The following is a 14926-nucleotide window of genomic DNA, read 5'->3' on the forward strand; positions in this document are numbered from 1 at the left end:
TTTCCTAGGTTGTGAATTTGAGCCTTTGTTTCTGGGAAGAATCTGGTGTTAAGCTATGCACAGCACCAGCGGCCTCCCGCAGCATGTCCCTTCCCCCCCTCCCTCCCTCCCCCCTGGTGGCCAAGCATCACCTTCAAGCCAGCGAGGCCTTCCTGGGTCCTAGAGGTCACTCGGTGGCCGCTCCTATCTGGGCCTGTCTTTGTTCAAGTGTCAGGGCTGACTGTCCCCTTTATCACTGATGTGCAGCTTGCTGGGTTTTGTGAGAAGCTTGTCACTGCCCGTTGGAAAATAAAGACAGAAAGCTCCCCTTTGGAGTTGGCGTCCCAGTGACTTGCCCTTGTTCCGGCTCCTGTATTTTGCTGGGTTGTTATGAATCAGTCATTTAATTTTTTTTTAAGGGTGACAAGCACATTTGTTTTAATATGAGAAGCTAGGCTACAGAATGCAAGCTAGATAATTTATTTTTTTCTCAGGTTAAGTGAGAGTCCTCCCTCTGTTGCCATCAGAGAGCGACTGCTTTTGTCCTGACTCCGAGGACCTTTGTCCTGGTTGTAAGGGCGGGGACAGAGGTGTGACAGCCTTCCTATGCGAGTTTCTGCTCTCTCGCCCCCAGGCAGCAGCTGGTGGTCGGGGACTGTACTTATCAATTTGTGTCCTGAAGGGCAGTCACTGCTCCCTTTTAGAGCTGGCCAGGCCCAAGGGTCTCATCCAGACCAAGGAGGGACCTTCAGGACTGTCTCACCCGAGGCGCTCACTTTGCAGGCATTGTCGAAACGGGGCCCAGAGAAGGGAAAGGCGACTTGCCCAAGGCCACCCCTGCCGGTGACCGTGGGAGCCCGGCTTCCTGGTTCTCCCCAACACGGACGTTCCAACAGCGTGCACACCTCTGGGACCTGCTTCTGATGGCTGCAGGAGCAGTTTTCCTGGGGCCGAGTTCCAACGCGAGCCCGGGGGCCTGCTGGGGGCACGTCCATTCCTTTCTGGAAAGAGTGGATGGTGTCTACTGGATTCTGGCCCCTCTGCTGTTTGGGGCCCTGCGATGGAGAGGGACTCTGCCGGGACCGGCTCCCACCTGCGACCCCCATTCCTTGTGTTTGTAGCCAACAGAGACACCGACCCGGGGAGCAGGTGAACACACGGTGGGCACAGCTGGGACGGGGTTGGCACAGCTGGGAGGCAGGCTAGGGGTTGATGGGCAGGGCCCCTCCTGCAGTGCAACCTGCTGACACCAAGGTGACAGTCATTGTCTTGCTCATCCTCTCAGAGATAAGCCACACAATGCGTGGGACCAGGGTGCCAGTCTCCTGTCCCCGTGAGAACGCAGTGAGAGGAGCTTTGTGTGGGCTGGCGGGTCGAAAGGAAAACAAGAAACCGTGGGTTGGTTGGAACCACCCTGTTGAGGCTGGGATTCGAACCCTCGGGAACCCAGTGTTATCAGTTGTTCAGATTCTTTTCTTAAGCAAAGCTGGAAACAGAGTTTTTAATGTTAAGTCTCCTGCTTTTAAAAAACATCGATCGAATCAACCAAACACAACGCTGTTTTTCCAAACAGACCATGCTGGGGCCCCAGAACGCCCGCCCCCACTGCGGGCCGGGCGGGAGCCCTGCTCACAGCCACCCTGCCTGTCCCCAGGGCCCTGTGGCCAGCGGCAGCCCGGTCAGACTCGGGGCTGGCAACGATAGGAGTCGGAGCTGATGTGTACGCTGAGAGCTTCCTGTGGGCCAAGCCTGTGCCTAGCAGTTCCGTTCTCACGAGGGCCCTTGTCCAAGGTCAGGGGATTGTGACCTTCCTTTTGCAGATGAAGGAACAGAGGCCCAGAGAAGTCAGGTATCTTGTCTCAGGTTGCACAGCTGGGAGTGGTGGAGTCAGGACTAGAACCCGGGCCATTGGGTTCCAGAGTGGGGCTTGGTCCACTGTACTTTTTGCCTTTGTTTGGGTCCAATTCTGAAGAATCCCAGGGAAGGGTGAGTGACGAACATCTGCTCAGTCCTGATGGTGACCCGTGCCAGGCACTTCCTGTCACTTTATTTCGTGTGACCCTTACACCAACCCTGGCGCGGTGGGGCTTCTTATTGGAACAGATGTGGGTGCCGAGCCTCAGAGAGGCCTAGAGAACTGCCGAGATCACACGGGCAGGGTTTGAACTTGGATTTGAAGGACTGCAGGGCCCACGATAATTACCCCATGAGAAGGTGGTAATTAAGTGATTTTCAGTTTTTAAAAGAATACCTGCTTAAGGAGGGAGCACAGAAAAGTGCAGCGAGGAAGAGTTAGGACAGCTCTGTTGAAGTGACTGGGCTGCAGCAGCTCCCTTCGTGTGTATTTAGGGGGCGCTTGGGGGTCCCCTGCGTCTGGGTCTAAAGCTCCTTGGGGCGTGGGGTGAGGAGCGTGGAAGCAGGCAGTGCTGGGGTGAGGGCCGTGCCCGCTGTTGTCCCGGGTTTTCTCTCCTCCCTTTGTCTGTGAGTACCTTGCTCATAACAGCCTCGCTGTGATCAGCGTGTTTGGATCCACACCCTCTCTCTAAGTGGTGCTAATTGAATTAACCACAGCCTAAGGTGGTGTTTTCGAGGTTGGCATCTAGGAGGCTTTTTGTCGGAAGGCCCAGCCAGCCAAGATGCTGACTCCCACTCCTGTTCATTCAACACGATGCCCCCGGGCACCTGCTCTGTGCCAAGCTCTGTGCTGGGTGCCAGGGGAGTAGAAATGGAAGGCAGTGTCCCTGTAGCCGCCGCCGACCTCGTGATCTAGTGGGGCCGGAGAGGGCAACTGCTCTGCGATGCAACCTGTAGGGAGGCCGGTCCAGGTGACACAGACAGGACACGGGCAGGTGGGGAGGTGGGAAGGGAGAGATGCACTGGAGGGAGCCTGGGGGAAGAGCCTTCAGACTGAGCCCCTCAAGTGAGCACTCGGGGGTCTCATCTATCTTCCTGAGCCCGGCACCTAGCTCAAGGCCTGTGCACAGGGGCTGCTGGGGGTGCATTTCAAGGTTGCATTCAGGCGTCCAGCCCCATGAGGCAGAAGGTAAGTGGTAAGTGACATTAAACTGTATTTAGGCCCATGTCTGCCTACAGGCCACTTTAGTTTCTTTCAAACACATGGAATAGGCACCTAGTACTAGGACCATGCATCTGGGTTAGCTGTGGACAGCAGGCCTGCAGCCCCTGCAGCATAGAGGGGTCCAAGGTCAAGGCCAGCATTTTAGTCAGAAGCTGGGTTCCTGTTGGTACTTGGTACTCAGTACTCAGTACTCAGTACTCGGTGGATGCTTGACAACTATTTGACAAACGAGTCAATGGGCACCAGGGCCTGTGGGTGAAGCAGGGAGCTGAGGCTGGGAGCTGAGGCTGGGAGCAGCACTCTGCTGCCCGGAAGTGCTCAGTAAATACTCCTCAATCATTTCCTGGCGAGCCCTGTGGTGTGCCCAGGAGAGTCCTGGTTGTGTGGGGGAGGGGGTGCTCGTCCTTTGGGCGGCCTGACCTCCTGCCCTCTGGCTCTCTGGGAGCCGGGGTGGTGGCACCAGCCTGTGGAGGCGTCACTGAGTAAACAAGCAGCAAACACAGGGAGAAGAACCTGTTGCCAGGCAGCCTCTCAGCTTAGTGAGCTAAACAGAAGCATGTGATGCACCCTGGAGGCAGCCCTCAGGGGATTCCGGGAGCTGGGGGCCTGACGGGATACACACCCAGATCCCCCACCCCCACCCTCACTTCAAAGAAAGTGCCACCCATGGGGTTGGGGTGGGGTGGGGTGGGGTGGGGGGGTTGTGAGGCGCCTTCTCTGACCCAGTCTCTGGGATCCTTGCTTTGACTTGGGTTTCTCTGCAGGCAGGTGACCCCGAGCCAGGAGCCTGGGAGTTTGCTCTTGCGGAAGGTGAGCTGAGCAAGTGGGTTCTGGAATGTTCAGGGGCAGCTGGAGTATCCATGGGTCCCGATGGAAGGGGCTGTTTGGGTGTGAAGGATCCATTTGAGTTCTAGAAAGTGGGATGCACTCCCACATTAGCAGGTGGCGGTTGGCTTGGAGGGTGGGACACTCTTTAGTTCCATCTCTTGTCCCTTTCCTTCTCAGGCTCGGGTAGAGTCCCCTCGGCTCCTGAGGACACTTGTGGGTCTGTCTTCTGTTCTCTGCAGTGGTGGAGGGGCACTGTGGTCCAGAAAGTCTGGAGAGCTCTGGGCTGACCACAGTCAGGCGTCTGTCTTGTGGACTTGTACGGCCCCTCAGTGTGCTTGTGACCCCGTGAGAGGGAGGGTGAATAAAAAACCTTCTTTTCCCAGCGTTTTGTTTTACCTCATATCTATCTGTTTTCCTTTCTAAAACTATCTCGTGACACTGTTGTTTTCAGGAACCCCATGCTGGAATGTCATTCATTCATTCATTCAACAAATATTTATTGAATACCTACTATATGCCAGTGAACATTTTAGAGGTTTGGGATACATTCAGTGGCCAATTCAGACTTGGGAGGAACTGGCATTCTTGCAGAAGCGATGAACTCATCTCTATGGAGCACCCACCGGGTGGCAGGCATGCGAGTTATCAAACCTTACCCTGTCGAACCCTTGCAGCGGCCTGCTCAGGTAGATGGACCCTTTCACAGAGCAGGTAACTGCGGCTCTAAGGAGCGAAGTGACTTGCCCACTTTGGCTGAATCGTCCTTTTGGGGATTGTGCCTTTGAATGACAAGAGGAGCCGGTGATCGAAGGAACCTCCGGAAGAGACCTCAGGGAGTGTGGTGGGAGGTCCCAGGCCTTGCGTCCCTTCATCAGGCTCTGATGGGGAAACTTCTCTGAGGCCCTGAATCGTGCAGGGGAGGATGTGCTTCTTCAGAACAACCGGTTTGTTTTCGTGCTCTGGGCACCGACGGTCTCGTGGCTGATCCTGTTTCTCTTTGGCTGTGGTTACCAAGCGCCTGAGCGCTAGATCGGTGGCCCGTCTTGACACTTCTGCAGGAAGGGGCCGTGTGGTGCCTCTTTCCATGGGCGATCTCACCCCAGGCTTCGCCATTTCCTCTGTACTTGCTTTTTCTTGGCCCGACTCCCCCGATGTTTATTTTTTTTTTATTTTGTGTCGTTGCTATTATTCTAAGCCCCCATAAATACTTTGTGGATGGAGCTGAGTAGAACTAAATTTTAAAATGAATGGTAGGATGACTCGTAGTAAGGCCCCCAGCTCGTCTGTGGGGAGGAGGGCTCCCCGCTCTGTGCACCGCACTCCTGCCTTTCCGGATTAGGATCCGCCAGGAGTCAGGTCTGTTTGCTTCTGCAGCCACCGTCTGGTGGGTTCCACACGAAGCTGGGCCGGCGGGATTGGAGGCCCTGAGTGGCTTGAACTGACCTGGATGTCACACACATGGCTGGAGGAAGGCTCCAGGCCATGGGCCCCTTCTTGGGGAGGGCTGCTCAGCCTCTCCTTCCTGCGTGCCGTGTGTTTGGTTCCAAGCGGGGCAGAGAGATGAGCGCTGCATGCTCTTTGCAGCTACTCTGCACTCATTATCCCCATGGCAACTCCAGGCGAGCAAGGAGAGGAGCAGGTGGCATTGACGAGGAAACTGGGGTCTGCAGAGGTTAAATGACTTCCCTGCTGCGCGAGGCCTGAGCCTGTGGCCCCGACAGGAAGCCAGATGGCTGCAAGGAGAGCTCCTGGAACCCTGTGTGGGGTAGGTGGCCTCATGCAAACAGGGAACAGCTTAGGGTTTGCACCACGGGGCTTGAGTCCTGGCCGCCACTGTGTGCATGGGGGTGAATCAGCTTTCGGAGTCTCAGTAGCCTCATCTTTAAAATGGGCACCTAATTCCTGCCTACCAGCCTCACGGGACTGCTGTAAGGAAATGCAGGAGATGAGCGTGGGAACGTTTGTCTGGTGTTAAGCACTGTGCCTGTGTCTTCATTCTGTTGCTGCTGGTAGTAGTAATAATAATAATAATAAACACCAGGAATGTTGACTTCTGTACCAGTCCATGTGGTCAACTTCACATACATGATCCTAATGGGTGTGCAAACAAGCAGACCAGTAGGGGCTAGGATAGCCCAGTTTTATAGGTGGAAAAGAATGAAGCAATCTGCTTAAGAAAGATGAACTTGCTTCAGGTCACAGGGCTTTAAGGGGTAGAGCCACATTTGAACCCAGACAGCTGACCCTCAGCTGAACTTGTCTCCACTATCAGAGGAAAGGGCAGATGCTTGGGGCCTTCTGGGGGCTTGGCCCCTGTGCCCATCAGTGTGGTGGGTGCAGTAGGGACCATCTTGGGCAGGGCGTGGGTCCTGGAGGGGCAGTGGAACCAAGGACTCAGCTGGGGAACGGCCTGGGGTGGCCGAACCACAGGTCTTTCACCTGTTGGATGGGGCTATAATAATGTGCTTCAGGGGGTTACATGAAGTAGGACAGACATAGATGCTTGTATAAAAAGGTCTGTGATACAGAAATGACATTTTGCAAACTTGCAGAGTAGATATAACTTACTCGGAACAGCCACTTCTGTTTTTTTGAATCGTCTGGTTGCTGAGACGGCTGGATCACTCCCAGGAGGCAGCACCGGGCCATCCCCTGGCTGGGAGCAGCCAGTCTGCATTCCCCCCCACCCCAAGCAAGCCACGGACCCCATCTGGGAGGGGATGCCACCTGCCCTCTTCCTTGTGTGCACCACGCCTGTGCTCCTTTGACACGGAAAGCACCGTGCAGAGAGCGGCCCTGGGCCTGCAGGGCGGGTGCCGGTGCTGAAGGTGGGCACAGGTCAGTGTGACCTTTTGTCACGGAGCCCTGGGCAGAGCCACCCCACGCAGGCCACACGTGGGGCTGTGAGGAAGCAGGAAGCCACAGGACCATGATTGACTCCTCCAAGTGTTGCAATTTTATTTATTTTTTTAAAAAAGATTTTATTTATTTTTTTAGAGAGAGAAGGGAGGGAGAGAAACATGGATTGGTTGCTCCTCACATGCCTCCAACCAGGGACCTGGCCCGAAACGTGGGCATGTGCCCTGACCGGGAATCAAACCAGCAACCTTTTGGTTCACAGGCCGGTGCCAACCCACTGGGCCGCACCAGCCAGGGCAAGTTTTGCAAGTTTAAAAGTGCTTCATAAACTGTAGAGCATTTTAGAGATGTTAGTTAGTCCCTGCACTGACATGGAATAAAACGTGAATATGATTTCTTTCTGATTTAAAATGTTTATGCTTATTTATGTGAAACTTGGGAAAAAGAGGAAATCCCAAGGTTGAAAGTAAAAATCAGCTCGAATCCTACTATGTAGCTGTAGCTTTTAATATTTCAGTGTGTATTCTCCCAGTGTTTTTTGCTCCATGTACAGGCAAAGGGGTTATACCTTTACATTCTGGAAACTGTCCAACACTTAACTTCTTTTCTTTGTCCAACCCCTTGGTTGAGGATCCATTTTTGCCAAGTCCTATCATAGTGCCAGGTGCAAGTCACACACCCTGGGGTGTGGCTGAGGTTGGGGGCCGGCGACAGGGGGGCTGGCCACAGAGGGGGTGTGAGAAGTGGGAGAAATCTTACAAGTGAAGTCCCTGGGATGAGGGCGGCACCCCGCCCCGGACTCTGAGGTGTGAGGGAGCCTTCTCTTTTCATTGTTCAGATCTTATTTCTTACCAGGTGCAAGTAATAATGACACTTGAAAATTATGTAAAAAGAGGCTAATTAAGAATATAAATACAATCCCCTCGGAGACTTGGAAACAGGCACGGGAGAAACAGGTTAAGTGAGAACAAGACCCTTAGTGTCAGTGAGGGGGAGGGGCAGGGGGGCTGGCGAGCAAACCCCCCCCAAGTGAGGGGGGGCAGTGAGACTTGTTGAGCTCTGGATTTGAGTAAGTGTCAGCTCTTTCACTTCCTGCCCTGTTCTCTCCCAGGTACACACTGACCGCAGCCTCCATTCATGCAAATGGCAGCAGGCAGCTGCAGAGGGGCGTTAGGTCCTTGGGAGGATAGAGCGGGGCCTTCCTTTCCCCTCCCTCCAAGCTTCCTTGGTGTGTGTGTGTTTGTGTATTTGTGTGTGTGCTGGGGGTGGAGAGGCCTCTCTGACTGGGGTCTAGGGAAAGGTGGTGGTGGGGGTACGCGGGGTAAGGCTGTCAGCTCTGTCCTTCCCGGCTGCTGGAAGTTTAAATCACCACCTTCCAATCTCCAGGTTCTTTCCCTGCCTTTGGGACAACTTCGACTTAGGAATGTGGGAGGGCAGGGTCAGGCGGGCACTGGCGGGCACTCGGCCTCCATGAGAGCCACTGAGAAGGACTCAGGGTGCAAAGGAGCCATCCGTCCTGGTTCAGTCTCTTCCACTGGAACCCGCCGGCCACTGGGCAGAGGCCCTCTGACCAGCCCACCCCTACTTGAGACCTCTCACTTCGCCTGTCTGGACTCCCGTGTCCCCCAAAACAAAAACAAAATAAAACCAAACCAAACCCACCTGCTCTCTCTGAGCCCGAGAGGAGTGAGTTGTGTCGAGTGGGCCGAGGAGGCTTTACGAAGGGGGCCTCGCTCCCTGTGTCAGCCTTTCCCCAGACTCACTTGCCCAAGTGGAGAGAGTGAAATAACACGCTGACCTGGGTGCAGGCGGGAAGAGGGTTGCGATGGACGTTTGCCAGGGTGCCGACAGCATGCCACCTCTTCGAAGGCATTGCCCTGGGACTTAGGAACATGGAGTCCCTCCCCACCCCCGTGCTGCTAAACGCTGTCAGCTTTTCCTTCCTTATTATTTATCTTACATTATCTGAGAAACGTTGAATTGCTTTTGACAATCAGCATCTGTGCACGCCCGGTCACACTGCACACCGTTGAGAGATGGATGCAGTTCCTGAGAACTCATAGCGTGTGAGTGTACACAGCAGCAGGCCTGGGCGGTGGTGGCGGTGTGTGCAAGTGGTGACAGAAGAGGAACCATAAATTTTGCAGGGAAGCATTTGTTTTGGTGCCCCGTTCTTTTTGCTTGGCATCGCATGTTGTTTTAAAAAGGGATATTTTTGTTCAGGGAAAGGGAACTGTGTATCCGAGATAAGAAGTAGAATACAGCGAAATAAATAGTTGGGTTTTGTTAGGCGGGCATCAGAATGCCATGCATCTGAAATCACCCTGCTTCTGTGCTGTTCTGATATTTGTATGAAAATCAGAAAATATGAAGTGCGGGCAGGTCCCGAGATCCCGGTGAGATTGTGATTTCTGATGGCGTCCTGTTGTTTGGTGGAGCTGAGGCCGGTGGCGCTTCGGGAGGTTCCAGCCGCTGGTGATCCAAGCACAATAAATGCAGCTTTGTGGGGAGGCCTCCACCCTGTGCCTTATTTGGCGACCATGAAGTGGTAGGCACATGTCAGAACCCATTATTCAAATGTGGAAGTGGGTGGATTTGAGTCAGTTACCTCCGCTTGTGGCATGAAATACCCCAGTTTTTGGTGGTGATGGCGGAGGGCGTTGGCGCGGAAAGTGGGGATGCTCTTTGTTGCCTGCGGCCGGGGCAAGGCCTTGTTTGGGGTGGCCCCTTCCCTGAAGACGTTTCGAGTTCCCTGGGTTCTGAGTGTCTTGTGCATGTCTGCTCCTAGGAAGCTTGTGTTTGGAGGTCCTGTTACTGAGTGGGGTGCAGCCGGGGCGCAGGGGGCGCTCCGTGAGTGCGGCCGTCACAGCCCGGGTGGGCCTGCGGTGGGCCAGCAGCTGGGCAGGCAGAGGGTTCAAAGCAGGGGGGAACCTCTGGAGGCACCATTGACTGAGTTGGGTCTCAGTGCCGGACGTCCCTACCCTTCTTCCTGGCCCTCCCTGGTGTGCACCTTGGAATGAGCTCCCGACAGGTTGTGGGCAAGCGAATGAAACAGTAAGGAAGCCGGGGAGTTGGACAGTTCACCTCTGGATTTGCTGACTTTATTCTGAGGGGTGCGCACCACATCTGGGGAGAAAAATCCCCAGAGAGAGACAAAGATCCCCAAAACAGCAGGCTGGCCACAGAAGATTTTTTTTTTTTAAAGATTTTATTTATTTATTTTTAGAGAGGGAAGGGAGGGGGGGAGAGAGAGAGAGAGAGAGAGAGAGAGAGAGAGAGAGAGACAGAGACATCAATGTGCGGTTGCTGGGGGTTCTGGCCTGCAACCCAGGAATGTACCCTGGCTGGGAATCGAACCTGGGACACTTTAGTTCCCAGCCCGCGCTCAATCCACTGAGCTACGCCAGTCAGGGCTGAAGATTTTTTTTTTTTAAAGAAAGGGTGAAGACTTGAAGAGCACCAGGAGTTAGTTTTGCACGTGGGTCGTTTCCAGTGCCGTCGTCGCAGAGGCCCTGGGGTCGGGGCAGTGGGGGTGGGAGCGAAGGAGAATGGGAGGACAGGTCTGGGGTGCCGCGTGGCCCAGCTCCCCCAGCGCAGTGTGCCGCCCCCTGTGCAGCCCCCTGGGGGAGAAGGCTGACAGATGAGTCTACTACCTGTGTGCTTCTCCAGTGTTGTGGGTTTAAAGAATTTTTATTGTTATATTTATGGGTCTTTGTTTTGCTTTTGAATGGAAACTCTGGGTGTATTTTAACCTGTCAAATGGTGAACAACCTCATATTTCCTTTTCTACCTGAAGGCAGAAGTGATTCCTCCTGGCGAACTACTTAAGAACCATGGGGGTGGAGCCAGGCTGCCTGGGTCAAACTCCGGCCCTGCGTCTTGCCAGTTCTGGGCCCTTGGCCACATTCCTTGATCTCTCTGGGTGCCTCAGATTCCTACTCTGTAAAATGGGGAGAATAAGAGAACCTTCATAAGACTGTTAACTACCTTAATCTGGGTAGAGGGCTGAGGGAAAGGCTGGGCACTAGGTTAAGTTCTGGAGGTGTGTCGGTTATGCAGGACCATCGAGATGCAGCGGGGCAGCAGGAGGGGCGTGGGTCTGGTGAGTCCACGGGCCAGGCATGTTCCCTCTCTGGGGTTCTGATTTCAACCTGTGAAGGGAAGAATCGTGCTTGCGTTTGGACTCTGCAGTAAGGGGTAGGGCAGGGGTGACCTCCAGACAGAGACACAGAGGCTTCTACATCTTGGTCTTTTGCTTCAGCCAGAGCTGCTTGGGTTCATTTCGTTTATGGGTTTTTAATTTGGGGGAAAAGGGATTCTTTTGTGCACGTGCATGCGTGTGTGTGTGTGTGTGTGTGTGAGAGAGAGAGAGAGAGAGAGAGAGACAGAGAAATAAACAAAGAAGTATGGAAGTGGCTGAACTCAAGGGCCCTTCCAGGGGAAGATGCAGGGAGGAGTGGGTGAGCCAAGGACATCAGGAGTTAGGTTTGTATGTGGGTGCATTATCAAGAGGAATTTCCCTGATGCGAGTGCCCATTCATTCCTTTGTACCATCACTTGGAGATCGGGAGCCTGGTGGTTATAATGGGCCCTGGGAGAGGGGTTTGAAGGCCTGAAGTCACATGGTACAGGATGGGCCTAAACAGTGTTAAAGCTTAGAAGTTCTTGCTGGAGGTCGCCCCCAACTTGAACAGCACAGTTGTTGCCGTTGCTAGATTTTAAATCACAGGGACCCTGCACATAGGTAATACTCTTGCTTCCACCTCCCTCTTTTCATTCTTTTCCTTTCCATTCTAATAATCAGGAGGAATTTCCCTGATATGAATGCCCATTCATTCCTTTGTATCATCACTTAGAGATCAGGCGTCGTCTTGCCAAGTGGAAAACCCATTCACAGGCTGACTCTGTGGCTTTCTGAATCAGTTTTTCCTGGCACATTGAGCTTTACTCTTACTAAAGTGAGATTTAATGTTTCCTATCATTTTTTTCAACTGTACGTTTATTAGATTTATATTTTTTTCCAGAGGGAGGACCTGCTATAGGTCAAAAAAGAATTTTGATTACTCGTGCCCTCCTAGGCCACCTCCTTGGTTCAAATTTTTTTCAAAACCCACCTCCAGCCCACCTCATCCGGCAGGCCCCCGGCCCCGCCCACGTTCACATTGCTCCCACACCTGTGTCGGTGACATCATCAGTCTCTGAGGTTTGCTGTCCTGATCCCCAACTAGACTGTTTTCTCACTGAAGACAGGCACTGCACTGCACTTACAATTCCTTCCAACTTTGCTGTCATGTCTAACCTTTTCCTCCTCTCACTTTGTCTCTAAGGTCGGAGCAGCGGCGTGAATTTTCTTGCATGTGGCACTAACAGCTGATGCCGAGTGGAGGAGGAAGGGCTGGGGCCCGTGCATCCCTCCTGTTCTGGAACACGGTGCCTGCTGCCTTACTTGCTGGCGAGTGAGTGCCGAGCATTTGGTTGTAGCGTGGAGGTGGATTGCTAGGTTTCACGCCTGAGCTGTGTTGTTATTTCATTCATTCCGAGTGGCATGTCAGCCAGGGTTACCTGGAGGCTTTCCAGGTCCTCCAGACCTGGCAAAGGCAGGGATCCTATCTCATTCAGCTGTATTTCTAGAGTCCTGCTTGGAAGGACCTGATGCGCAGTGGGTAACCAGGAAGAGTCGAATTGGCAAGGGAAGGGAAAGTCAAGGTAGAGTCAATTTTTCTAAGCTTGCTGCCTAATTCCCTGGAGGGGCCTTCTGGTTTCTTTCAGCAGTGCCATCTGCCAGGGCCCGAGAGTGTATTTGAAGGGGTGAGGTGCTGGGTCTCGTGGGTGGGCCGTGGGGTCTGGGTGAGGGGTCAGTACCTGGGATTGGAGAGCTGGGGAATCTAGTAGGCCCTCAGATCTAGGTTAAATATGTGGGGGGTGGCACCAACGCAGGGGCCTTCGGGGCTGTGGTCAGTGGCCCTGGTAAAAGAAGTGGACAGTGGGTGTTTCTTCTCAGCCTTGGAGCTTAAAAAGAGATGATGGTTTGGAGAGCTGGGGCTTGCATGCTCTGGTGGTCAGCTTTGCTGACATGTAGAAGTGGAGGCCTAGGGAAATCCAGATTTTTGTACGCGATGTCTCCTAATTCTTAGATGCTGGCAACCAGTTCAACTACAGAATCACGCCTGCTGGCTTCCGAGAGGGAGGCGAGGCTGGCTCATGAAGCCACCAGGGGGACACGCACATGCTAGCGGGTCAGAGGAGGTGGGTGTTAGTCACCCTCCAGATGGTCAGGTACCGGGATTGCCACGGAAATGCACACGACATGTGGAGCGGGCGGAGCAGATGCCAAAAGTTGGCATCGAGGGGGTGTGGTGACAAAGGCCAAGGTCTTTGCCCACAAGAGAGCCTTCTGTTCCTTGTCTCCTTCCCTCCCCCATGCCTTCAAGGGCTCCCCACTCTTCCCTGTAGCACAAGTGAAGATTTTTCCAGCCTGGCATTCAGGGTCTTCCACGTGCAGTTTACGTGGGACATGCTATAAACGGTGCCTCCACTTTAATGTGTGGCCTTAAGTGACCACGCTCCGGTGTTATCTCCCCTGAGTCCCTCCAGACTCCCCGGGCCACAGCGGCCTCAGACTGCCAGGGGCCCCGGAGACACGCCTACAGTTTCCTCCCTCCTTGGTTGTACTCATGCTGTTCCCCCTTCCCGGAATGCTCTTCCCCCCGGTTTATGGGAATCCTACCCCCCACTCATCCTTCAAACGCTCTGCTTGAAGGACACATTCTCCCTGAAGCCGCCTGCCCTCCCCACGCTGCAAATTCAGAATAAAGTGCATCTTTCTCTTAACTTCCATAGCACTTGCCCTCTATCTCCTCCACTGTCCTTGGGTCACAGTTGTGCTGCGGTCTGTCTTGGTGGTAGACGATAAGGTCAGCATGGAAGGAGTCAAGTCTTACTCATCACTCTGTCCCCTCAGTGTCTGGCCCAGGGTAATGGCCCACAGGGGCGTTTCTCGAGTTCGACACTTCCTGTTGGGGTGTGGGGAACTGATTCCCAAGAGGAAGCTGCTGAAGACCTGCAGGGGGAGCATGGGAAAGGGGCTGGAGGGGCTCCCGGGGGCCGGTCAGGCGGGACGTGACTCTTCTCAGTGTAGGGCAATCGATACCCAGCGCTCCACCTTGGACTTCCTCCGTGTGGCGGTGAGCCCCACGTGGGCCTGGCTTGAATACCGAGCTTTTAGGTCTGTTCTTGACTCCTGCAGGAAGCTGGAGACGGGGACAGAACAAAACAGACCCATGTCCATTCCTTTCCCCAGCCAGGGTATCTTCTCCCCAGGTATGCCTTCTCCGGCTCACTCACGGTGAGAGCCATTCTAGAGCTCCTTGAGGTGGGGAGGGGGCGGGCAGGGGTGAGGGGCTGTGAGCAGGTGGAGGCCCACCCTCCAGGTGTGTGAGGAGAGGCAGTGTGTTGGGGGCCGAGCTCCGGTTCTGGAGCATGGGGAACTGGCTTCTAGTGCCAGGTCTGCCTCTTCCAGCTGGGTGACTTTGAGCAAAAAGTAAACTCTTTACTTCTGAGTTTGTTTCCCCACTTGGTTTTAGCAGTCGCTAGGGGCCTCTGGGGCCCTGACATCCCGAGGTTTTGCTGGGTCAGGTGGTCATCGTTGCAGGTCCGTGAGCCCCTTCACCCGCTCTTCCCCAGCAAACACAAAGCACACACGGTCCTGGCCCAGGGGTCGTGCTGCGATGATTCCGAGGGAAGATGTTTTTACAAGATTTGAAACAGGGTTTATGGCAGCACCCTACTCGGATGGGCCTTTGGGAGTTCCCTTGAGATATCTTAGCCAGAAAGGGCAGTGGGCAGGTGAGATCCCAGACACGGGGACCTCCGATAAAAGGCAGGGCCACCGGGTGCGACGTACAACTTTGTGCTGATATGGGGTTAGAATGCCCATCCTGTTGCTAACAATGTGGAGCTGGAACCCTCCCCCTGTCCAAACATGGCAAGTTGCTGAGAAATTTGGGTCTGAGGTGCTTCTGGCTCTCCTTCCTTTTCATTGGATGGAATAAGAGACATTTCCTTGATGATTATTTCTAGAGTGCTTTTCCCTAGGGGTCTTCCATTGATTGATTTCCATGAGAGCAAATGTTGTGGGTACCACTTGTATCTTTCTTAGACCTGCCTGAGGTTCTGTGAGTG

At 54.0% G+C, this 14926-nt stretch overlaps 1 long non-coding RNA gene across 1 annotated transcript; it reads left to right on the forward strand.

Annotated features, from left to right (window-relative positions):
• The first annotated feature begins 1398 nt into the window (after positions 1–1398).
• On the forward strand, positions 1399–6854 carry LOC118501348. Its single transcript, XR_004903983.1, has 2 exons — positions 1399–3868; positions 4064–6854. It is a non-coding gene; the product is annotated as an uncharacterized LOC118501348 (long non-coding RNA).
• Positions 6855–14926: the final 8072 nt, after the last annotated feature.

This window comes from Phyllostomus discolor, chromosome 6 (assembly GCF_004126475.2).
Source record: "Phyllostomus discolor isolate MPI-MPIP mPhyDis1 chromosome 6, mPhyDis1.pri.v3, whole genome shotgun sequence".
In the NCBI taxonomy this organism is placed as follows: domain Eukaryota; kingdom Metazoa; phylum Chordata; class Mammalia; order Chiroptera; family Phyllostomidae; genus Phyllostomus; species Phyllostomus discolor.